At 46.2% G+C, this 26,878-nt stretch overlaps 1 long non-coding RNA gene across 5 annotated transcripts in view; it reads left to right on the plus strand.

Moving 5' to 3' along the window:
• The window catches only part of LOC128341610 (uncharacterized), a 135,411-nt gene that overhangs the window by 11,648 nt on the left and 96,885 nt on the right, over positions 1 to 26,878 (plus strand). For all 5 annotated transcript variants that reach the window (XR_008314490.1, XR_008314489.1, XR_008314488.1 and 2 more), the window contains exon 2: positions 18,445 to 18,570. This is a non-coding gene — a long non-coding RNA (uncharacterized LOC128341610). The remainder of the gene's footprint in view (positions 1 to 18,444; positions 18,571 to 26,878) is intronic.

Below are 26,878 nucleotides of genomic sequence, written 5' to 3' on the forward strand. Positions count from 1 at the left end.
AGTTAGTGTTTTAGCATCACAATTTTGATTCTACCTTGTGTGGTATTTAGTTCTGGTCATTCAAATATTTGGGGCATGGCACATATGTGGCAAATTGGGGAAAGGGGCCCCAAAGGAAGAAATGACAAGGAAGGGAGCATGATGCAGGACTTGGAATCTTTCAGTGTAGTCAGCAACAGGCCTAGGGATGTTTTGTTCAGAGAAAGTGGAGGTATGGCAAATATCAAGGTTATAAAGTCAGTAGAACTAATGTAGAGATTTTCACGAGCTTATCTGTCCCAATTCACTAGTTCTAGTAGAAAGGTCAAAGTTTCTACTAGAAGCCTTCAGGTATAGGTCCTACCCTTAACCTCAGAGTCCGGTGCTGCAAAGTTTGGGTTTGAAATGTAGAAGTCAGAAGGGCAACAATATCTCCCAGCACAGACACATGAATGATGTGAAGAGCTACAGGTATTATTCAGCAGTAGCAACTTGAGTAGTTCAAGTCAGAGACCACAATCCATTGGAGAATTATGTGCACAAGCACATTGATTTCAATGGACTTAAATCTTGCTTAGAGCATGTGCAGGTTTCCAAAACTTTTATGAACCTAATACTTTTTAGACCAACCTACAGTTTAAAGAACAGATAGTGTATGGGCCAGTTTGGCTCAGTTTTCTTGTAGAACATGATACCAACGTTTTCATGCTAAACATATAGTTTGAAGTCTGTATTCCCATGTTTTCAAAAACAATGTTTCTTAAGAAGTCACCATTCTATTGATTCAGGGGATGTACATGCAGAAGCGTAACTATAGGGGGGCAGGGGGGGCACGTGCCCCGGGCGCCATCTTTTCTGGTCACGTGGGGGGCGCCGCCATGACAAAAAATATATTTTTTAATTTTTTAAAAAAATTTTTTGTTAATACAAATGTTTCCTGCTCAGTGCAGCAGCGCTGCAGCAGTCAAGGGAGCGCATCGGTGCCCCTCCCCCATGAGCGGTCCCTTCTGCGCCGCCCGCGCGCCCCCCCATTGCTTTGCTGGCGCCTGGCGGCCAGTCAGTGGCCTGGCTTGGCGGCGGGCGCTTGTGAGGAAAAACCTAAGTATAATGTAGTATGTTGGGGGGGCTGGGGGCGCCATTTCAGTGCTTGCCCCGGGCACCGTTTTCCCTAGTTACGCCTCTGTGTACATGGAATGCCAGACTGACAACTTAGAGACTGATTTTGCTTTGAAAGCTCCAGTGCAGCAGCCCATGAGATATGGGGCACAAGGTACTAGGAGGCTGCTACTGCCGAGAGGCAGCTGTGGAGAGGGGGTCCCTGTGTTTTCAGCAAAGAAAGACTCAAGGCAATGGCTTAAGCAATGGACACCTCTACTGACTGACCAGCTGTGCCCTGTTGATATCAGCACCCCATGCCTACATGCCTAGACAGGGAACATCTGTCCAGTCAACAGCTAGGAACCTGCACAGGGCTGACAGATGTGCCCTTTGGGCTCAGCTATTGCCTCGAGCCTTCCTAGTCTAAAGAATCAGGTGCCTCCCCCTCAGCTGCCTCTCAGCAGTAGCAGCTTCTTTCTGCCTTCCAAAGCATGCCTTATGGGCTGCATTGGAGGTTTCAAGGGCAAAACAGCTTCTATGTTGCCAATTGGGCAATCTTACCACCCAGAAAACTGCCTTGCCCACCCTTTGCCCCTCAGATAAAGATCCATGGCAGAAAGCTTTTCCTAACTATGGAGTTTGTCTTGACTGCTGGCTAGAATCAGACAGAATGGGCTATGAGCAGCGATGCACCTAGGTCATTTTGGAACCTGGACCTAAAGGCCTTTGGAGCCCCCCCTTCTGCAAGTTAAGCATCATTTTTTAACATGTAGGTTCTTGAGGGCACCAACTACACCACCCAGGACAGACTACAGATGATTTTGGGCCCCCAGGGGGTGTGAAGCCCCTGGACTTCGGCCCCAAAGTCCAGGGGTATGAGCGCCGCTGGCTATGAGCAAGTGATTTATTTTATTTATTTATTGAAACTTCTTATACACCGCCTTCTCCAAAGACTCTAGGCGGTGAACAACAGAAATACCAAGAACAATCAATTAAAAAAAATTATTAAAGGGCAAATGCCTGGTGAAACAGGTGTGTCTTAAGAAGGGCCTTAAAAGCAGCCAGGGAGAACGAATCGAACGAACCCTGAACGAATCGGGAGGGGGAGTGTTCTAAAGAAGAGGGGCAGCCACAGAGAAGGCCCTCCTAGGGTTTTGTGGGTACGAACCAGCACCTTGAATTGGACCCAGAAGTGAACCGGCAACCAATGCAGCGACTGGTGCAATGACTGGCCCCCCTTTTTCTGATAAACTACTTGATACATTTTCCCTCCATCTGAGCCATTCAAGATGGCTTCCTGGATTTGGAGAGAAGTTACTGAGAAGTGGATCCGCAAAGGGGCCAAACAACTTCCTCATAACTCTCTTAAGAATGTACTCTCCAAGGAGGGAAGGCGATAAAGAAGCAAGGGTAAATTTGAGGTGATGAGAAAGAGTGGTGGTTAGGTAAGTCCCAGCTTCTTCTAAGATTAAAATATCCCAAACTGAGATTCAAAGAACTCTCTCACACACTGCAACTTCAGTTCACACTTCTCTACAGTGCCATACTAGCATTTCTGGGCAGTATGTACCCCTGAGACAGCAATCACAGCCCCTGCCTTGAATGAGAATGGGCTTACAAGTCCCTCCCCTATGCTTCCTAAACAGAATGTTGTCTTCTTCCAAGAACTGCCAGCCCATGACCTTTTGTTGCCTGATGCCGAGCACCGAGTGATGTCTTTCCTTCCCTCTTTTTCCTCTCTTCCCTACTGAAATCACACTCTCAGTCTCTTTCTTCATTCAAATCTCTTCCTATTCCCCACAGAAAAGAAAGGAAAGGGATGGGGCCGTAGCTTAGTTGTTGAGGATCTGCTTTGCTGCAGAAGGTCCCAAGTTCTCTTCATGGCATCTCTGGGAAAGACTCATCTGTGAAACCTTGGAGAACCTCTGCCAGTGTAGACGGTCCTGAGCTATATGGACCAATGGTCTGACGGTAGAAGGCAGCTTCCTATAATCCCATGTAAGGGAATGATGAAAAGTAGCATGGCACTATTTCACTGCTCTTCCTCTGCAGGCATTCCCTGGAGAGGATGCTAAGTGGGCTGCTGGGCTGCCTCTGAGAACTGGCTCACCAATGGAAGCATCTTGCAGCACCCTGTTTCATAGTAGGGCTGGCTCTGCTGCCAACGCTATGGGTGAGCATTTGGCCACTCTTGTTCCTCTGAGGTGCCACCTATGACATGGTTATAAAGGGATACAATAGTGTCGCATGACAAGAGAAGGACATGGATAACTTAAATCAGCAGGTACTCTTGCTACAAAAGGGTCCCAGGCCTCACATGTTTGTGTGACTGAGAGGAATGACAGTACATTTGGCCCATTACTCATAGCTTACTTAGGGGAGTCAAGCTCAGGGATTCAAATGAGCACTAGAGAAAAGGTGATAGAAGGCATCTTTAATCTTTCGACATTCCCCCGGTGTCCCTTGTCTCCATCTTTCTACATCCCAGCTGTTTCTATTTTCCTCTGCTAAATTGCTATACCAGTCTCAGCTCACCAACCTTTCTCCTGAGATCTCTACTCCTGCCAAGATCACAGTCATCTTGTTGTGACAGACAAGAACTGATCCAAATGGATCCACTCACTACAGTCTATTATTCCCCCTAGCCCCAGCCTTTCAGCTTCATGGGTCTGCAAGCCCCACTTCCTTTGTGCAGTATCCTAGTTCAGGGAGAGAGGAAAATGTGCTGGGAGGGGAGAGGGGGAGGTGGTGTCTGATAGATTTATACACCTGCCAGCCAATTTAATAACCCTCAATACATAACAGTCAAGACTAATGCAGAGTTATCAGAGCTGCTATTGAACCAACGGCCAAGCCACTAATAAACTTAAACTGGAAGGTGTCAAAGAAAAAACAGGGACTGGATTTGCTCATATAAAGGATGAAGGTTATTGTTAATAATATGAAGAATTTTCATCACAATAAGCTAATACCCCCGTGCAATATATGGAGCCAATCAAGACTCCTAAAACTCACCATCCTTCATGACCTGGAATGGGGACAGGATGGCTGAGCATATACAGCTACATTTGGTTTCCTTTGACCTCCATCCCCAGGAGACAGGCAACAAGTTATCTTGTTTGAAAATAGGTTTAGGGGACCATCTATAAAATATGCCACACTTGCCCCCTCTTGACACAGTTTGAGTTATTTTAACCACTGGCCAATCCATCCTCTCACACTTTTTGCTGCCCCTCCTCATGTGTTACATCCTTTATAGATGGTCCCTTTTTGCCAGTTTGGATATCATCCTGCCCTCTTCATTAGGGAAGTCACTGCTGATGGATGGAGGCAATCCAACTGGAATGTTTGGGATTACAGAACATTATGGCTGCAGTTCCACTTCCATGCACACTTATTTGGGAACATCCTGGGCACAGTAGTACACTAAATCCATGGAATTAGAACATCTGGACAGAGCTGGGAACTATGGTAGAAGCACAGTAATGCAACTTCACCATGTAGGTGATCTCTACATGTGACTGGCATTTCACATGGATGAAAGCAGCACATTGGTTACTTGTGACCATCACACAGTATTTGGTCTAAAACCAGCCTGGGCTTCTCTTGACATAACAATGCACACACTGGGAGTATTGTGTCACTGAAACAATGTTCTTGGCCTTCTAAAAATGCTGATGCTTTGCACAACTCTGCTTGGGGCAACCCAGCAACCCCCATTTATTCTTTCAGGAACTGGACTTTATTAGGTGCCATGAGGTATACAGTCCAGGAACATCCCCACATGTGCAATAATAGGCATTAACCTTCCTCACCTAAGTAAAAAAAGCCTTTTTAAACCTGCATGATTCAAGAGAGAGAGAGATTAAAAGGCTGGCCTCCCTGTGGGCATTCATCTTACCATCATTACGTGCTTTCTTGCCAGAAAGCCAGAACATTTTTGACACTTTCAGGAAAATTCATCCCCATGAAGATAAAAGGCATTTCACATCATTTCATCCTCTAAAAGAAAAAAAAAGAAATGCCAACAAGAAAGGAGTTTTATACTGCAATTATGTGCAGAGTTACTTGGCCAATATGATCCACAACCATTATGGAGACGTAGGAAGTTGTGGCAATGCTGTGATTGGCTTCTAAGCCATGAGGATGCTGCTACAAAAGTGTAGGCGTGAAAGCAGAGTCTCACAATTTTCATCACAGTGGAGGGAACTGCTGGAACACCGCTTGCATGCCTATGGGAAGAGAGCTGGTGTTGTGGTAGCAAGCATGAACTGTCCCCTTTGCTAAGCAGGGTCTGCCCTGGTTTGCATTGAATGGGAAACTACATGTGTGAGCACTGTAAGATATTCCCCTTAGGGCATGGGGCTGCTCTGGGAAGAGGTTCTGAATCCCAATTCCCTCCCAGGCATCTCCAAGATAGGGCTGAGAGAGACTCTTGCCTGTAACCTTGGAGAAGTTGCTGCCAGTCTGTGTAGACAATACTGCGCTAGATGGACCAGTGGTCTGACTCAGTATATGGCAGCTTCCTATGCCCGTGCATCAGCAGTATCCTGGCTGCTTAGGAGTCTTCAGGAGCATCCCTGCCTTTCTCCAACATCCCCCCCATTGCCTTATCCTGGCCAGAACAGATTTACCATTAAATATTACAGCGAGATCAATCGTTGAAGAGCATCTAAGAGTGGCATCCTGGGAACATTTACTCATTCCCATTGGCTGACATGGTCTGCAGCCATTACAGAGATGGAGAAAGGCAAAACCTGCCTTTCTGACCATTCAGGCTCCCCAGGAAGTCAGAACAGATATAGAAGTGACAACAGCCATACAGTACATCAGTTGTGGTCATCCAGTTTTTGGTTTGCTATCACTGTGGCATATGGTACTGAGCTGGGTGCTTAACACATGATCTGAGCAGTGGATATATTCTAATCTGTGCTGCCTGCCTTAATTAACACACTCTATTTATTACACTCTTTATTAATTAATCCGGCATAAAAGACATAGATTAGCACTTGTTTGTGAGAGAGCTCCCATAAACACACATGGAAATTGCCCGATGGCTTAAATGTTTTAAGAGGAAAGTAATCTATGTTACGGAATGAACCTCTCTAAGTGAGGAGTGATTACTCCAGTCTAATCTAATGATTGCGACTTCAGCACAGCGAGGGCATGGAATTTATACCAAGTTAATTAGTCCCAAACAAGAGAAAGCAGTTCTGGGAAGGTGCCCCCAAACATTTGCTCATATTGTTTAGACCCAAGCTTCGAACCATTCTATCTTGGCACTGCTATCCTCTCGGCTACACACAGGCCCAACATTTCTAAAGAAATCTTGTATAATAAGGTATTTTGGGCAACTGCATGGAGCTGCTCTCTATTCCATGCAGAAGATAAGAAGAAATGATTTATAGAAGAGATCTACATTTCTTATGTTGGGTAGGTTCTGGGCAGACAATGTCCCACAATATCAAAAGTAAGGCGGCTTTGAAAACCAGGCTTCACTTCTATTCTTCTGAAATCCAAAAATCTGTCTCAACAGTAATGGTCCCTTCCCTGGCCGCCTTTGGCCATGAAGTACCCCCAGCAGACAAGGCTGGTGTGGAAGTGATGTTGCAGATGCTTGGAAGTGATCCTGAAAATGCTCATGCCACTCAACATTTCCAGATAATTTGGCAAATGCTAGAATATAGGCCATGCTTCCTCCCAGGATGTTGTTTGCCTCTAATATAGCCAGAGCTAAGATATCCCAGTATGAAAAACTGCACAAAGGGAAGAACCTGGTACTGACCTGGTACTGACAATCCAAAGGAGGCTTGGATTGGCTTCTGTAGATGAACAACAGGGGATGAGAAGTCATAAGAACAGCCCTGCTGGATCAGGCCCAAGGAGGCCCATCTAGTCCAGCATCTTGTTTCATACAGTGGCCCACCAGATGCCTCTGGAAGCCTACAGCAGGAGTTGAGAGCATGCCCTCTCTCCTGCCGTTACTCCCCTGCAACTTGTACTCAGAGGCATCCTGCATTTGAGGCTGGAGGTGGTCCACAGCCCTCCGACTAGTAGCCATTGATAGACCTCTCCTCCATTAAGTAATCCAAACCCCTCTTAAAGCCACCCAGGTTGTTGGTTGTCACCACATCTCGTGGCAGAGAATTCCACAAGTTGATTATGCATTGTGTGAAAAAAAATACTTCTGTTTTTTAGTCCTAGATTTCCCGGCAATCAATTTCATGGGATGACCACTGGTTCTAGTGTTATGGGAGAGGGAGAAGAATTTCTCTCTATCCACTTTCTCCACACCATGCATGATTTTATAGACTTCTATCATGTCTCCCCGCAGTCATCTTTTTTCTAAAATAAAAAGCACCAGGTGTTGTAGCCTTGCCTCATAAGGAAGGTGCTCTAGGCCCCTGATCGTCTTGGTCGTCCTCTTCTGCACCTTTTCCAGTTCTACAATGTCCTTTTTCAGATGTGGTGACCAGAATTGTACGCAGTACTCCAAGTGTGGCTGCACCATAGTTTTGTATAAGGGCATTAGAATATTAGTCGTTTTATTTTCAATCCCCTTCCTAATGATCCCTAGCATGGAATTGCTGGTTCTCCCCCAGCAGGGCCCGTTCTATGTGCTTTACAATTTTATCCTTGAAAATGCTTTCTATCAATTTGCCTGGAATAGACGTTAAGCTAACAGGCCTGTAATTTCCCGGATAGCCCCTGGATCCCTTTCTGAAAATCGGTGTTACATTTGTTATTTTCCAGTCCTCCGGCACAGAGCCTGACTGTAGGGATAAGTTATATATTTCTGCAAGGAGGTTGGCAATTTCACATTTGAGTTATTTAAGGACTCTTGGATGGATGCCATCTGGCTCTGGATATTTGCTAGTCAAGTTGCCACTGAAGAAAAGTCAAGTTATTGTTGAAGAAATCTCCCAGCCATCTCCCAGAACCATCACCAGAGATGAAAGGCAGATAGAAGGAGCATGCCCTGATCCTTCTGATAAACTGTACCAACTCTGCTGCAAGAGGGTCCTGGCAGTACCCTGTGCTGGGGGCTAACTCTAAATGTTGCTCCCTTTGTGGGAGATTACAGACTTAGTAATAGAGGTATGTGATGTGATGGCCATTCACTCGGATAGCTTTCAAGCAAGGATGGGGAAATGTATTTAGGACAGTTCAGTGGCTTGTAGTGATGGCAGTTACAATGGCAACTTCATGTGGAGAAATGGCATGCCTCCAATTACCAGGTGTTGCGGCCAAACAAGATGGTATGGCAAGCGCTTCATGCCCTGCCTGTAAACTTCTTAGAACCATTTGCCACCCCATTATTCCATTCAACAAGAGCTTTTAACTTGCTACAAGCTTGTAACTTGAGACTTTTGAGTTAAAAGCTCTTGTTGAATAGAATAATTGGATGGTAACCCCCCCCCCTTCCAATGAGGGAGCTCTAAGATCATATGCATTGCTTTGTTGCTGGATCTCATAGCAACCCATCTATTCCAGCATGCTTCTACCAACAGTGGCCAACCAGATGTCTCTGGGAAACTTATGAGGAGGACATGAAGGGGGTTGCCATCCTACCTCATTTGCCCCCATCATAGGCAAAACAACGTGGCATGTCCCCAACTGGAGGCATGCCATGTCTTAACATGAAATTGCCATTGCAGCTGTCATTGCAACTAGCTACTGATCTGTCTCGCATGTGTTTTCCTGTCCTTGCCTATCTGAGTGAATGGCCAGCAGATCACATACCTCTGTAAGGATCTGTAGAACAAGACTCTTTTAGCTGGTTGAGGCAGAGACTTAAGAAGCAGAGCCTCTGCTTCTTAAGACTCTGCCTCAGCCAGCTAAAGGAGCCTGGTTCCACAGATCCTTACATTTATTTATTTATTTATTTATTTATTTATTTATTTATTTACCATTTATATCCCGCTCTTCCTCCAAGGAGCCCAGAGCGGTGTACTACATACTTGAGGTTCTCCTCACAATACACCTGTGAAGTAGGTTAGGTTGAGAGAGAAGTGACTGGCCCAGAGTCACCCAGCTAGTATAGTGGCTGAATGGGAATTTGAACTCGGGTCTCCCTGGTCTTAGTCCAGCACTCTAGCCACTACACCATGCTTGCTCCACTATAACCTCCATTATAACCTCTTGTGTGACAGAACAGAAATTGTGGTGTAGATGGGGAGAAACTCCACAACAAATCCCTGGTTGCTTTGCACCTAGCATTTTAAAGAGGCATCAGACAGAGAGTGTGCTGTGAATCCCCTGAAAGGAATTGCATTTCAAAGAGATCTCATTTTAGATCCAGTCGCTCTGGCACCATCACTATGTAATGCTGCAAATCACTGGCTTGTTGCTCCCCAAACTGCTCATCAGGTTAATCAAAGCAGGTTTTCACATTCCCCAAACAGATTTATGACTTGGCTTGGGTAGCTGACAAGCTGGATTCTAGCCTCACTCACTAATGTTTTACCAAATTGAAAAAGTCATAAAGCACCCCCCAAAAATTGCTTCGTTAGGGCGAAAGGTTTGCAGACAAATGAGATAAATTTCAGGGAAGAACATCAGAGGGACTTGGGGAAGAGATGAAACCTCATGTTATCTGAAAACAATAAAAGGCTTGGAAATAGGATTGCAGATTAATTTATTATAACAATAAAAGCTAAATGTCAAGAGATGGGCAATATTTGATAGATCTGAAATAAAAAGGAAGGAGATAGAGGCAAAAGGATGGAAGAGAAGCTACTTTTGCTACTTTCTCTTAGTACTGAGGAGCTGTTGGGGGAAGATCATTTATACCCCAGTGCCTCAGGAGCACTTCTTCCATCTTTATGACATTTCAGTCCAGTGCTGCAAAACACTGAGGGGTGGAAATAGTCTCTGTGGGAGAAAATCCTTTTCTCTCTCCTTAGTAGCATTGTGGCCAGTCTTGCCGGAACATCTAATGGCTGCTTCAGGATAGTCTGACTGCTAGGAACCTAACTTCAACCTCGTGGCCACCTGAGGCTGCAATCCCAAACACACGCCCTTGAAAGTAAGCCCTACTGTACACAGAGGAGCCAATAGAAGCCCCCCCTCCCGAGCAAAAAGCACTGTGGGGGCCCCAATCCAGTCTGAAACCATGGCAGACAGGATAGAGTTTCCCCTAACCTCCATGGTCCTGATCCAGATTGGGACCCATCTGTGCTATTTACAGGAAACATAAAGAATACCAAAGCCAATGCCATGATCATATCAGGTGTCACTTTGGCCCGATCCGGGTGGGCCAGTGCCACCTAGCCCAACTTTTCAGCGTGGCTTTTAGGCAAGGTTAAGGCAACGAATGCTCCCTTAACCCAGGCTTGCTGCTCATGTGTGAGCCAGGCTGCTTCCAGCTCGGTTGCCCACAGATACGGGTGCCTAGTGGGATTCCCCAATGCATTGTTTGTGTCAAGCACTGCATTGTGGGATTCCTGGAGGCCAGAATGCATCGTCCTGGCTTCTGGAGCTGTGAGCTGCCCCATGCAGAACTTCTGGTCTGGGAGTGTGGTTCGTGCTCCTGAAACAAGAACTTGCTTGTTTGGGGGGTAGGTGAGTTTACTCAGCCTCCCCTGCCCATGCCCACCACCCCACCTGCCCGGTTGTGTGAATGGCCTCGATGTCAGCAAGCTTGGTGACACTGCAAATGGTGATGTGATCCCTTGATAGTATAATTATGCAAAACTAGGTATGGGAAGAATAGCCATAATTGGGAAGGGCGGTATTAAAATAAAATAAAATAAAATAAAATAAAATAAAATAAAATAAAATAAAATAAAATAATAGCTATCACTTGATCATAACTGATCAAAGATGTCAGAACGTACCTCCATGTAAAAAGCAATTGTGTCAACTGCTTATTCTACTATGGATGTAAACACGCACACACACACACACACAAAATTGCTTTGCTTATTTTGGAAGCCTGAATGGAAAACACTGTTTGCCATTTTAAGTCAGCTGAACAGTAGAAACTGCAGTAGCAAAACAAATTACACACATGCACACTCTTTCGTCTTATCAGTATCATGAGATCCTTTCAAGACTTTGCCTCACCAAATGTGAATATTTTGCTTGCTCTTGCAAAACAATATGAAAGGCATTCTGCCCTCAGGGCTTAGCTAGAAGCTTTGCCCTTCTGCCATGTTGATATTGACTAATTTCCATCTAAGAGGCTGGAAGAGATTGGGAAACTTTTCCTTGCCTCTGGTTATTAATGATAAGGCAATGAAGGATGAATGTGCTGACTCACAGAAGGCAACATGCAAGTAGGAAGGCTGGAGCGGAAATGCACAGAAATCTGATTCAGTATACCTCTTTCTTGCTTTTGTTGTCTGAAGCTATTGGATGCGACAACTTTGCACCATTATGCAGTGATGAACCCCTGACCCCATTCCAGTCCCTCCCCCACCCCAGACAGCAGCATTATTACTCATTATGGAACACAGTATTCTGAAAACAACTTCCTTCTGTGAAGGACATTTTATCTTTAAGAAAGGGCTGTTCCTTTCAGTAGCAAATCTGATCATTTTCTCTATGGGATTTATCATGCAGTATGCAAAGCTCAACCAGAGCTTAGCCCCACGAACGTATCCTCAGCACCAGAGCTCTGTCCTGATGCATGTGCTCTAGTAAGAGAGAGACTGAGACCATGCAAAGTGCTGTCCTCTCTGCCAAATATCCATAAGGACGGCCATCTCCTTAACGTCTTTTCACACAGTGGGGCATCTGGGCAAGCCTGTGCCTTAGCACCTCTTTGGTACAGAAATCAACCACAGATGGCACGATCTGAAGGTGACATCGCTCTTCCAAACAAGAGGATTCACGATTCAGTGAAAGAAACCGTTAAAGTTTATTTTCATTTTTGGGACAGAATGAGCAATTCTAAGCCCTTTCAGAACTGTATTTTGTACCCTGCTAGACAAGGTGTTGGTGTTCTCTTTTGCTAAATACATTGTCATGTGGCTTATAATATCTCACTTGGGTATAATGAGAGGAAAAGTTTGACAAGTATCTCCTTTTCCTTGTGCTGTATTGATGCCTGCTTTTATGCATGCAGTTAACTGCAATCTATAGAGACCTGTTTAGGAAATGCTTATATATTAATCTCTTCCCAGATGCTTCTGGTTGGCCGCTGTGGAAAACAGGATGCTGGAGTAGATGGACCGATCCAGCAGAGCCCTTCTGATGTTCTTAACCTTCTTGGTGCCACAGTCCAATAACTGAAGACTAAAGGCCTTTTCACAAGTCACACTAAAAGTGCAAACCTATCCTCAAGTTGCACCAGCTGGATGAGGACAAAATTGCTCCTAAATCCCTTACACTATTTGCTGGAATAATGCTGGCATCATGATTTTATAGCAGCACTGCAGAGCAATGTCATTATGCCAGAACAGTTGAAGATAGTATAAATGCTCCGCCCTTGTAACAATGCTTGAATGATGTGAAGGGGAGAATTGGGTGAAAATGAAGGAGGATCAGAGAAGTGGCCAACTTAGTGTGGGCACTGTGCTTTGCAGCAGTTGGTCCCACTTTGTCCACAGGGATCAAGATATGCTGATGAAACAGGTACTGTAGGTGAAAACTATCCCATTGAAGCAACTGGAACATAGGAAGCTGCCATATACTGAGTCAGAGACCATTGGTCTATCTACTGTAGCTCAGTATTGTCTTCACAGACTGGCAACGGCTTCTCCAAGGTTGCAGACAGGACTCTCTCTCAGCCCTATCTTGGAGTAGCCAGGGAGGGAACTTGAAACCTTCTGCTCTTCCCAGAGCAGCTCCATCCCCTGAGGGGAATATCTTACAGTGCTCACACTTCTAGTCTCCATTCATATGCAACCAGGGCAGACCCTGCTTAGCTAAGGAGACCAGTCATGCTTCCTACCACAAGACCAGCTCTCCTCTCATGAGAGCCACAGATGCCACCCCTGCTCCATCTTTCAACCACATTGGATCTTAACCAATCAGGACAATCAGGACACAGCACCATAAGCCCCAGCAAGGGAACACAGTTCCAATACCAAGATGTACAGCATGGTGCTAATTCCCCCTCCCCCACATCCAGCCCATATGAAACTGAATGCAAGAGCACAAATGGGAATGGTGGAGAAGGCACTCTGCACAAAACGGAGCAAACCACTAAGGCTAACAATGGAGAAGGGAGCACAGATGGATGGTGCTTGCACTTGCAGGTCCCTGACAGGTCCTCTGCCTTAGGACTTCAGGGACACAACAGGTAGCTCAAATCCACTCTGCAGGTCTGCAGGGACAAGGCAGATCCCATTACAAACCTTTCTTCTGTGCGGCTAGGATGCTGCTTTTTGGAGAGGGAGGCCTAGGATCCAATCCCACTTCCTCCACAGTTTCCATCCAGAATTCCAGTCACCCGCAGGGCACATAAAAGGTTGGATTTGCCTAGCATATAGTCATACCAGTATCTGCCAGGAATGGAAACCAAGCCCATATCTCCCATTTGCCATTGCAGCCTGGTTTCCCACTGGGCTGCCTGCCAGGTCACAGTGATTGCAGACAATCACCTGTCTGCAGTGATTGTCACAGCCCTGTGGCTCCCATTTCCCCTTGTCCATATAGCTTTCATCTGTGACCATTGCAAAATGCTTGCTCCCATTATGCAGACACCTTTAAAAACATGTGATGTGAAGTGTCATGAACATTAGCTGTGTGGATGCATTGGCACCATAGTGGGGCCTTGGAAGTCTTTTGCACCTGAATCCTGCAGGCCAGAGATCTTTGTTATTTTTCAGGCGGGTGCCACTTGGACAAAAAACCTCCAAAGCCATTTCCCACAGTACTGACTTCTATACAGTGCTGAGCTTTGACGAATGTCACTGTGGGGACCTTAAAGCGAAACAGAGCCATTGTTCCCAGCGCCATCTTGGGAGACCCATCCAAGTACTAACCAGGCCTGACTCTGCTTAGCTTCTGAGATCAGACAAGATCGAGTGTGTTCAGGGTAGTGTGGCTGTAGACCCATCTTGGGAGGCGTGCATGGAGCCATAGGAAGTGTAGTCCTTCCCAAGCTTTCCCCGTAGAGATCTGTTCTGTGTGCATCTGCCCAGCATTAGGGATGTGCATGGCTCCGAACAGGTCCGGTTTGGCACGGGGGGGTTGTAGCTTTAAGGGCGGGGGGGTAGTACTTACCCCCCCACACACACCGCTCTTCCCCCTCCGGCGCTGTGGTTTTTGTAAAAGTTTCTGTGGTGGCAGCGTTCCTCCCTGCCGCCCCTGCCCCCGTCGTTAGCCTGCCAGAGCTTAAGTATGTTACATGCATGCGCCCGTTCTGGCATGCGTGCGCACCCGTCGCCACTGCGCGCACACTCAGTATATGTCACACGTCGACGTGTGACATGTACGGAGTGAGCGCGCGGTGGCGGCGAGTGCGCACGCGCGCCGGAACGGGCGCATGTGTGTAATGTTCTTAAGCTCTGGTAGGCTAACGACGGGAGCAGGGGCGGCAGGGAGGAACGCTGCCACCCCAGAAACTTTTACAAAAACCACAGCGCCGGAGGGGGAAGAGCGGCGGGGGGGAGGTAAGTACTACCCCCCTGCCCTTAAAGCTACAACCCCCCTCCGTGCTGAGCCGCTGGATCGGATCAGATCCGGACCGGTTCGGAGGCCTCCAGCATGGCCTCCGAACCGGTTCGGGCACATCCCTACCCAGCATTCTGTGTATACCTTCCAAGAGGGCTCTGTTTCTCTTAAAGAGCCCTACTGGTGCTGGGCAAAATGTAGCACTGAGTGGTGGGAATGGTTGCCTCTGTGCTGTGCTAGGGGGCAGCACTAAGTATACCACTTCACAGTTAGTCAGAAAGCCACAATGAGAGCAGCTGCTTGCTCCTGGGACTTGCAAGAAAGAATACTGCTCTAGAGAACCCTCCTGACTAGGGGTGTGAATGAAACAGATTGTACATTTCATTTTGAGCTCGAAACAAAACGCAAATCCCCAGAATGTTTCATCAGAACAATAAGTAGAGCCAGTTGTTCTGATGGAATGAGCTCGGAACATTTTGTGTTTTGAGCATTCTGAGCGCTATTTTGGAAGGCTCATTTTCCAGGGAGAGCTGGTCTACCGATTGGGTAGACCAGGCCTCCACTCCAGATTTAGTGCATCGGCCCACCTCAAAAGACTGGTGTACCCAGTAGACCAGTCATCCAAGACAGGCCAACGCAATTCTGGAACAAAGGCCTGGTCTACCCGTTGACCCCAATTGGTAGACCAGCTTTCCCTGGAAAAACAGGCCTCCAAAATGGCACCTGGTGTTGGGAATTCTCTCTGGTAAGAGAATCCCTTTTTCATTATAGCAGAGTGCACACAGGCACAACACAGCAGAATTTAGTTAGGCATGAGTGTATGCTAAGAGTAAAGTAACTTGAAGCCAGTTCATAGTTTCAAATCAATATAAATGGTATTTATTAGAGAACTCTATTCTAGATAGGAAAGTGAGGAGTTAGGATTTCTAATCTATCTATCTAGCTGGATGCAGATGGATTCTCCATCTCTCTGCACACATGGTGCAGGGAGAGGAGCTTGCATGTTGCAAGGTAGAAGGAACTGGAAGAGAAGGGAGAGAGGAAGTGCATAGCAGGAAGGAAGTTAGTCCCTGAGAGTAGCAATTTACATTCCAAAGTGATAGTGTCAGAGCAGTAGAGAAGGGATGACCAATGTCTTGACCCTCTAGCCCTCTGACTCACTAGTCTGTCCTCCACTGTCTTTGAGACAAGAGACAGCGCAAAGTCCTTCACTTCCAACACCCGGAACACTCAAAATGTTCCGTCTCAGAACTGGGTCATTCTATTCTGAGCTCGAAACATGCCATTCATTTGAAGAGTGTTTTGTTTCTAGCTCTGAACACTTGAAATAGCCCATTTCAAATCAGAACGTTCTGAACTTGAAACATTTCACACATCCCTACTCCTGACCACTGGGCTAGGGAAATCTATAGTGGGAGAGACACTGTTGGGGCTCTTCCTATTGTCCATTTGTGTATCTTGGGGAGGGGGAGATATGGAATGGGCCCCATGATGCCAACCCAGCTTTCCTGCTATCATTGCATGTTAACTGATGCCTTCCATACTCGGCTAATGTGGAAGTGTCACCACTGAGCAACATTATGATTGGTGTGTAGTGGTATAGTTACCAGGGACTTTGTGGGAGATGTTCTCATCACTGTTGTGTGAGATTTTCTTTGATATGATATATTATTAATTATATTTATTATTGTTGTTATTGTTATTATTAATAATAATATTAAACCCAAAAATTCACAAAATGGTTTGCACAGCAAAAGGAATGAGGAAAAGGTTCCCTGTCCCAAAGGAACTCACAGTCTAAGAAGAGACTGTGCTATTATGGTGTCTTTGGCTTTGTTGCTGGGAGAGCACAGCATCCCAATGAGTGAAGCAGGTTATGCTCTGGCATAGTGATGGCCACCTTAACTGGACCATAGAAATGGGACTGTTAGGCTGGGAGGAAGCTTTATTGAGCTCAGAGGAACTTACTGCTGAATGAAAGTTCTCTATGTGCATGAAATGTGTACATGGGACCATGCTGCACAAATGCCTTTTACTCTGGTACCTGTCACTTGTGAATGCAGTTAGAGCAGTACAGAAAGCAGATAAGAGTAATTTTGAAATAAAATGTACATTTCAGTTGATGTGGCACACTCATTCCATTTACCAGTGTAGAAAACACCAATTTAGTCGCCACTTGTGAAAATGGTCCAGTACACAAGTCACCTGTCAGATAGCCAAAGCTCCGTGTTCCTGATTATTTTTCCCCCAGGACTATCTATCTTCATCCCAAATGCCATCCTTGCCCAGTAGAGGGTGCAACCGAACATTCAGCTGCATGCTTGCTCTTCCCTGTTTCCACCCAGGGAATTTGGTATTGACTCTGCTCGGTGTTTTGTCTCTCTGAATTGATAGCACTTATGGCTCTTGCCGGAGAGGGGTGGAAACAACTTTTCTGTTTTTTAATGTGAGTGTCAAGGTGTATTTTGTCAACATCAGTTCCATGTTCAGAGTGGAGTCATTAGGGACAGAGCAAGTGCTGCTTAAACTCCGCATCGGTGATTAAAGCGGCATAGAGGGACATACTTAATGCTGTCAAGATTGTGAATGGATAGTGGAATAAGGAGTTCGTGCCAGCGATGGGTAATTAGCATGTTTCTATCTCAAATGAGAGAGAGAGTTGCGCTTTATAATTCAGAAGTGCCACTGAGCAGGCTGCATTATTTATCACATCCATCTCCTTTCATGTACATAAAGATCACCTTTTTAAGGACATCATGCTGCATATTAAATGGAAGACTAAATTGCCACAGGTCTACCTTCTTCCAGTTGTCCAGGAAAGGACAAGAAAAGCCTTCCTAACACAACAATAGATTCAAAGAAACCCTAATTCTGTCTTCCCTCCTTTGCATCCTTTCTTACTCTCTTTGTATACATGCATCTACTGGAGTCCTTTTTGTCACCTTCTCTCCACTCCTGTATCAGGCCTATTTCAAATGTTTCTTCAGTGACATGGCTGCTGCCCAGAATCACTTCCATGTGGCCTGGGCTCTATGTGGTGTCAAGGACATTTTAATTGTATGCATCTACACCTGTGATTTGTGTCCATAAACCAGGAGGGGCAGGAGGAAAAGGGGACATCAGATTTCAGTAGATGATCTACCAGAGAGGCCAAATCTGGATGCAATAGGAAACTGGAGGTTCTTTCTCCTCTGGTTTCCAAAGCCGCACATCAAATTCAGGAAACCAGAGTTAAGGGCGAGAAGTGACCATGGTTTCCCTCCCCAAACTCCACTCTGAACCTTCAGTCAGAGTGGAGTTTCGCTGCCTTTAACTCTGGTTTTGTGGCACCAGCATTACATCCAAACACTGGCACCGCAGTTTCAGCCCCATGGAACTGGAGTTGAGGGAGGAAGCTCCTCCCTCACCCTGGCCTGATTGGTTGTGTGGGCTGTCCTTCTGTCGAGAAGGAAGCCCACACAGTCAGCTCCCCAGCCTCTCTGCAGTCTCGCTGAGTGCAGAAAGGCAGCTCTCCCTGTCATTCTAATGTGAATGGGACAGCGGGGGGAGGAGGTGTGGAACTGTGGGTTCATTGGACCCATAGCTCCACGTTACATGTGAATTCAGCCAGGATCTTGCTGTGCCCAGGTCTAGAGAAACTGCAGGCCCACTTGCAGGCAATCAAGGAGTGGTAAAAAGAAAGAGAAATAACTGAGGAAGCTGGGAAATACTCTTCCGTTTTCTCAATAAAGGGCCTTGTAAGACACCCAGAGAAGGAAAAGAAGGTACACTAGCGCCTTCAGTTGTGAATTACTCTTTCAGATCTTTGGAAGGCCCTGGACCAGGTGGACAAGGCACCCCAGTTTAAAGGAGGTAAAGAAGTCAGCAGAGAAAATAATCTCTAAACCTAGCCTCAGAATACTCTTCTGTGAAGAAAAGCTCAACTTGGTAAGTGGATCAGTGTGATATAGGTGATGATATCATCTGCACCTAATAAATTATATGGAACATTCACCAGGTTTGCCTTAGTCCAAATGTGTGTTGGCTGGGTACTCGGTGGATGTTTAAAGGGGACTCTCCACCCTCTCTGATGCAGACCACATTGCCAGTAATTGATACCGTTGCCGCACTGCAGCCAATAACATGTACACAGTGCACAGGCACACCCAGTCCTGCATACAATTAATGTATTGTGTGTGTGTCCTACCATTTCTCCAAGAAGCTCAGGTCAGCATACATGTGGATCATCCCATTTTGATCTCAGCAACTCTTGTAAGGAAGGCTAGGCACGGAGATAAACACCCAGTTCAGATCAGATGTAATACTAAATAGTAGTTTAGTGCTATATGAATGCAGATAAGGGAGCTGTGGACTTGAACACTCTCCTCCCATGGGTGTAGCTACAGTAGTGCCTGGTAGTGCACACACACCACTAACCTCAACCTCTTTGTCAAGGTGCACAATCAATGCTGGTAGTTGCACTGCGCTCCCTCCTTCTGCCTCTTGTTTGCTAACACAATATCACCTGCAATAACCACAGACAGTCAGATGTTTTGTTCTTCTTTCTTTAGTCTATCAGCTGTAGAGCCAGCCCATTGACCTTTCTTTCAGCCCTTTTGTTGGGGAATGTAAGCAGGACAACCCGGGACTCTAGGGCCTTCTCCGTCAATTAAACTCCCATTGGGTTTGCTTAGATACTGGACAGCTCCCCAGTGATGGAAGAGTAGAGCATGAGTGCTGGCTCCACGAGAGTGGAAAGCCCACCGATGCTGGAAGCAAATGTGCAGAGCCTCTGTGTGGCTCCTAAGGACTGTGTTGCCACTGTAGCAACACTGCTTCATTATTTCAAATGGGTCCTCCTTACTGGGTCCTTTAGGATGGTATTGATGAGGTGGTAGCAGCAAAGACACAAGGAAAGAGAGGCAGGGAGTGGGTAATACCTGATTGGCTCTCTCTCCACTAAGATCCTCATTATGAGCCCCTGGTGGCGCAGTGGTAAAACTGCCGCCCTGTAACCAGAAGGTTACAAGTTCGATCCTGACCAGGGGCTCAAGGTTGACTCAGCCTTCCATCCTTCCGAGGTCGGTAAAATGAGTACCCAGAATGTTGGGGGCAATATGCTAAATCATTGTAAACTGCTTAGAAAGCTCTGGCTATAGAGCGGTATATAAATGTAAGTGCTATTGCTATTGCTATTATATCTTCTTTTAGTCTGTTGTTGTTATGCTGGAAAACAATTTAAAACAGAAGTGCAGAAGTTGATCTTGAAACCTGATATGGCATCTTTCACATGTATCAGAAAGTCTTTTTGAAAACTGGTTTCAGACACCATAACATACATACATATACATATACATATACATATACATATACACACACACACGCGCACACACACACACACACACACATTTGTTACAGCCTAAATAAGTGAGGAACAGAGTCAGAGAAAGACCGCAAAAACATGGTGTCAAAAAGCAGCAAAGTTTCAAAAATCTTTTGCAGTAATAAGAGAAGGGAAATAGATTTATATAGTGAGAATGATGTACTATCAAATCATCAATGTTCTTAGTTTGACGAACAGAAATTGGGCAGAGCAGCGCAGAATTATTGGCTGGCATCTGGACATTGCTGCATATGTGCTTCTAACATCAGCACATATGCAGTGCTAACCCACATGCTTCTGGAAGCACTATGTGTTTCTGCTCTAACAGAGCATATCCAGAGTGTAGGGAAGCTTCAAAAGTATTTGCAGTCTTGTGCAAGAGCACCTGCACTTCAGAAGTGCAGGGATTAGTGTGGGGCTTGCACTGCATGTGTGCTTTCAGAAATATCCACACAGTGGTAGTCAGGATGTCAGCAATCGTTTTTGAGTACCACAGCAGAAAACATTCTGGTGGACCACCAACTTAAGTTGTCACCCTAAGCCCCCGACCTTCCCTCTTGCACAAGAGAATGTGAATAAACATATTTCCTCTCACTTTAAAACAAAATACTATTCCATGCTATTGTGAACTTGAAGCACTGTGATTTGCTAACTAATGGGAGCTAGGGCAAGCCAAGATATCAAATCAAAATTAAGCTATGGTTTAGTCTCATACTAATTAGCAGTCATAGGCCATGACTTCTTTGTGCCTAAGGTAGGCTGCCAAATTCCAATTCCCCCCTCTTTTTTTAAGGCATCAGTGGCAGTAATAACCACTTCTCTCATTTGCTACTGGGCTGATAATGAGAAGGGGGAGGAAATAGAAGAGGACACAGAGAAAGGACAGTAGAGTCCTGGAGACACTCTACAGAACTCCAGTGTGCTTTTCTCACTTACTCTTCTGCTTCCTCTCCCTTCTTATTATCAGCTCAGGAGCAAATGAGAGGGGAGGCAATGGAAGCAAGGAGGAGAAGGTCATCGGGAGGAGAGGGTCAGCCTTTTGCTAAGCAGTGGCTCTGCCATCACTCAGTTTTAAAGAACTGCTCAAATAGCAGAGAGAGTAGGTGACAGTAGTAGGTGAGAAGCACCTTGCCATCCTGCTGTGCCCCAATAATTTGCCACTTGAGGCAACTATCTGACTTCGCCTCATAAAAAGACTGCCCCACCAGTCAGTTAACAAACCTCAGCTCCCCATCTGTATGTAATGTGGAACTGAGTTCCTTTCTCTTGCACATGAAAGAGGATGAGAAGGGAGAGTGTGCAAATCTGCAGCTTCCTTAGTCTTCTTCACGTAGCATAAACCATAAGTTAGCATTGCTTATCAACCAGGCCACTGAATGGTTCAAGGCCAGGTAGTGAGCTTCATTCATGGTCATTACAGAGGCTGCATTCGCATGTAACACAGAACATGGATCCAAAGGACCTGCAGTTCTGCACCCCTTTCCCCCTGCTCTTCTTCCTGAATTCAGACATTCAGGAGTGCATCCTCTCTGCAGTCAGCAAGACTGCAGGAAGGTGGGAGAGCTGGCTGTGCAGGCTTCCTCCCTCATCTCCAGTCTGGCCGAATGCTGCATTCAGATGAAAAGGAGGCTCCCCGAAAGTCTGGAGTAACAAAACTCACTACAAGCTGAGGGTTCAAAATGGAGTCTTGTAAATGCGACCTTGGGTCACACTACGGACAGGACTGGAGTTTGCTGTGTTAGGACATAACAGTAAGGAAACCATGGGTCCCTCCAACTCCAGTCCTCCATTATGTGCGAATGCAGCCAAATCTCCCTGGTCCATGTTTCACATTCTAGCCACTACACCAGCCTGGTTCACCTCTCCAATAAGAGGCTCAGCTACTGTAAGTCACCGAGGAGAGAAATTCAATTCTCCAGGAGGTATCCATCCCGCGGTTCAGCTTCTACTAACTCCCCAACTTTCTGCCTAGTTGGTCTCACCTATAAGAAACTTAAGAGCAGGAACATATGTTCAGATGGGCTATTAATATTTTCAGGAGGCTAGTCAATTTACTTGCAAGACTGCTTTAAGTGAATGAGAATTCTTCCATAATTGGACTCCTGCTCGCAACTGAAACCATCTTTGGCCGACTCTGTCAAATATAAGGCTTGGTGATGACTGCTCTGAACTCACTGTGGAGGGGGGGGGAGGCGAGAAGAGTGAGTGCAGGGTGTTGGTTGCTCTGACATCTAAAGCTAGGATTAATTAGGTTGTTTAATGGTGTCTGACAACATCTGAAGCAGCACAAATTTCCCTGAAAGGAGGGAAGAGGGAGTTGGGAGATTGTTCTCCTCCATGCCTTAGACTCGCTAGGCTGCCCAGGAAGCATAGATTCTCTGATCTCGCTCTGTGTGTGCTAGGAGATCATTAGTGAAACAAGCCAGGCAGTACAATTCCAGCCAGCTCAGGCGCTCCAAGAGGTCCTCAATTAATCACATGTCTCCATGGAAAAGGATGGAGGACCTATCCTGCTAGGCCGCAGGGCTATACTTTTACAATTCTGTCACATGCAAGCTTCCCATGATCATGGCATGTCAGGGGTCATAAATTCCGCTGGCTGGCCTTTATGTTGGAATTTGAAAAGCCTGCTGAAAAAGAATTCAGTACCACACATTGTGTTGGCCAGACTGTTCCCAAACCTCTGGACAGGCTCCATAGCTCTGCTTGTTGATCCAGCCTGCCTAAGGAGGAACAGGAAGTTACTAAGGGAGACAAAAGCTCATCCCTGATTTGTCTGTAGCCCAGTTTTTATTATTTATTATTGCTCCTAGAGGAAGGAGATGCACCTACTCCGCCCCTCTCATTGGAACATGATCAGCATACTGTCCAGCTCTACCTATTTTCTTGTTCTATATTCAGGGAGAACAACAATACTTAAATTGTACTTATTTTTAAAGGTATTCCATGGTAACTATTTGAATGGCTCAAAGCAGCTTTTCTCACTTACAGTGAATGTCGAGATGTTTGGAGAAATATCCTAAGGGCATTAACAGCAACTTCCTTGTTTCAGGTTTATTGTAATGAACAACAGTGAGCATAAAGATTAATCCTATTTTTAAACAGGCAAAAATGACATCATTGGGAACCTGATTGTCTCCAGCCCTGTGCCTGCAACATAAAATGACTCTATTGACTAGTTTCTCTCCTCCTTTCTAAAGCTCATTGCTGATGAACGGATGGAAGTAGCTTAATCTTAATTCCGCCAATTCTCTGTCAATGACTGGTTTAGCATTGCTGTCTGGGAGGGAGAGAGGAGAAAGAGGATGGTAACACTGACTGGGACTCATCTGGTTCAGTAATAAAAAATATAACCTTGCCCTGAGGTCTCAGATATGAAGTAGGACAGCTGGTTGCTAGCAGGGTGCATTGGAGAGTGAACGTGGCAGCAGGTGGTGACCATCCACAAGATGATTATTTAACACTCATGTAAGGGGAACAGCTCAACAGAAGGGATATAGGAACATCTGAAACAGGACACTCACTAAATGCTCTGCATATGCTGAGTGATGCCTTTGCTCCCATTCATAGCCTCACTTCTTACCATCACAAAACCCAAAGTGGGTAATCTACTAAGACCTGCATTGGTTACCCAGTGCATCATTCCAGCAAAAGACCCATCTCACGTTATACCTGGCAGGGCGGAAAGGTGCTTTTCCCATCAAGAAGCCATCTCTGTTTTGGGAAAAATGTCACATTTTAAGCAGCTCTGCCTTTGAGTGCCAGCCATCTGGTTTTGCTTTTGCTTCTCTGTATCTCATCCATTGGGCTTCATTTTGCTTTCCTTTAGTATTGTGAAATGGTAATCTCAGCCAGCTTTTCTCTGTGAAGCAGAATCCTCTGGATCAACATTGGTAATAGATTAGTTCATAATGGTTGTTTTTTTAAAGCAGAATGCAACAAAAACGATGTGAAAAAGAAAAGGAGGTTGGAAGTGCATCTGTTGGGATGCCTTGCACTGTGGCCATCTCTCAAGCTTTCCACACATCTTGAGATGACTTTAGCTGGAAGAAGCTACTGTACATAATCTCTAGACAAGGGGAAACACAGACACAGAGAGGACATGGGGGAGTAAACATGAACAGCCCTGAACTTTGTAAGTACAGGAAACTATTTTGGAGTCACCTCATTGGCTTCCATCATCAGCCCCAAGTAGTACCTGGTCATATTTCTGGTGCTGTTTCTATCCCACCTACAGTGAAAACAAGGATGTTTCTCCCTCTTGCTGTGCCATTACCCCTTCCTGTTTAATTATTCCCCACTTTGTGATGGCATTGAATCAGGTATATAGCATCATCTTTCTTGACCAAGCAGTCAAAAATTATGATTCAGGGCCGTGGAGCTCAGGATGTCTCTACCTAAACGACCTGGTCTGGTCTACGGGAGTGGGGTGCATGTGGAAACTGAATCCAGTTTCAATGTTACATTATTATACTTGGCATATATCCTCACCATGTTTAGAGCTGCATTTCAGCACACCAGGTTTCCCCCTCTATCATGCTTTGGGTAGCCCCTCTCTCAGGTTTGCCCCTCTATCATGCTCTCCCCTGCAGGATCAAGATGCTCACTGGCCCAGGAGCTAGGCAGACTCACAAAGGAACACAGGAAGCTGCCTTATACTGAGTCAGACCATTTGTTTCTCTAGCTCAGTATTGTCTACACTTCCTGGCAGTGGCTCTCCAGGGTTTCAGGCAGGAATCCTTCCCAGCCCTATCTGGAGATGCTGCCAGGGGTTGAACCTGGGGTCTTCTGCATGCAAAGCAGATGCTCTGTCACTGAGCTAAGGCCCCATCCCCTAAGGATTACAGCAGATAGATGTAAGATACACGTGGTCACCCATCCAAATGCAAACCAAGGAGAACCGTGGGGACAGTCCATGGTCACTACTGCTGGATCTCCACATTTGAGGAGGTAACAGAGGTCAGTTCATTTAAGGGGTACAAACACTTTAGAATATAGTTGTGCTTTAACATGTGATCCAACAGTTAGGCGAAGGCACAGCTGAAGCAGTACAAAGAAATAAATAACAAGACGGGTGAGGGGAAGCATAGGAACAGGTGAGGATGTGGAGCAGAAAAGAGCCTGGGCTGAGAATCTTTGCAGTGGAGGTCTTGACATTTTCTTTCTTCTTTTGAGACAAAGGCTGATATAGACAGCTGTGCACACACTCAAGTATTAAAATAGCCTTAAAGGGTACAGGGAGAGGGGAGAATGATTAGTTTTCAAGAAGTATACTGCCACACCTAAATAAATTTACTCCTGAGTAAGTTTATTCACAAATAAATGTAGCAGTGTGCCCTTTGAAAGAAGGGGGAACAATACCCATTGCCAATGTCTGTTCAAATAAGCTACCATCTCCGCAATGAAGGCCCCACTTTCCCAGAACAAAACCTGGAACTGGAGTGGGCACAAGACCCAGAATGCAACACATCAGCAATATGTTCCAGGATGCATCCTATAAACACAACTGAGCCAACATGTTAGATAGGTTTGAATTATTTATTTAGTGAATCCACAGTTATATTTCACTCTACTAAAATACACTGAGGCTTTTCTCATGATCAGTGAGAAAAGCCTGGAGTGGGTTAGCGGGGAGAGTGGGATTAGCCCGCTCTCCCCGCACACGAGCAGGCAGTCTGCTCCGGGCAGCTGAAGCAGCCGCCCACACGACTGCCGGCTCTGTTACGGAGCCAGCAGGGGCTGGGAGGATCGGGGGCCGCACAGCCCCTGGAAGCTCCAGCATGCCCTGCGCAAGTGCGCAGGGCATGCTGGAGAGACCCCCAAGCCAGGAGGCTGCTTTTAAGCCTCCCGGTCGTGGGTCTACTCGTGAGTTGCTGTGGTGCGGCACGGAGCCATGCCACGGCAACACACGATTAAAAAGCCCGGGTTTGAGGAGCACTCGCTCCACAAACCTGGTTTTAGGGCAGGGTTACTTTAGTGGGTTAACTGCTTAAAGGCCATCGGGCTCACCTGTGAGCCCGGTGGTTCTCACGGTCAGGCGAAATTGGGCTAGGCTCCCCTAGCCTGATTTCACCTGATTATGGGAATAGCCTCACTGGCTGCTTTCAGACATAGCATGAAACCGTGGGTTGATGAACCTAAGGTTAATTCGTGAACCTGGGAATCGTCCCGCAGATGCTCACCCAACCGCAGTCCTGCAACCTCCAGTTTCTGGGCAGAGGAGCCCTTCCCTCTTCCTGGTCCCCTGAAGCCGAATCCCAACAAGCCACGGGCTGCTCATGCCACCAGACTGTGGGCAAGGTGTCAGTACAATTTGGCAAGGTGGCTGCAATTTGCAAGGGGCAGTACAGAGTGCGCTGAGTGCGACCGAGAATGTTTTGCATCGGTCGGCCGCCCTCAGAGGAACAGGGCATTTAAACCCCTTCATCAAATCACTTGCACCACAGCCCTTGGGAGGGCCTGGCAGCCACGCAGCCTCGCACAAGCAGAACCTCTGGTGTTGGGGGATGGCGAGGGGCACTTTTTTCCTGTTACACCGGGAAGGTATCATGATGACTTCCTAGGAGGGTATATTAAGGATGTGGACTGGCCCTCATTAGAGGACCAGTCCACTAGGGAGGACCAGAGGCTCAATGAGCTTCGGGTCTCTGTCAGACTGCACTCTCATGGGATAGCCCATCCAACTATAGGTGTCCCCGCTGATGTGGGCCCCCCGGTATCTCTGTTTAACAATAGAATCCACACTCCACACCTTCCCCTCTCCACTCAACCCATACACAATCCCAAGGAATCCAGGCCACTCCATGTGTCTGGGCACTCCCAGGTGGCCAGAGTTGGGTAACATCAAGGATGTCTCCTAATACACATTCAAAT

This window comes from Hemicordylus capensis, chromosome 2, assembly GCF_027244095.1.
Source record: "Hemicordylus capensis ecotype Gifberg chromosome 2, rHemCap1.1.pri, whole genome shotgun sequence".
NCBI classification, from domain to species: Eukaryota; Metazoa; Chordata; class Lepidosauria; order Squamata; family Cordylidae; genus Hemicordylus; species Hemicordylus capensis.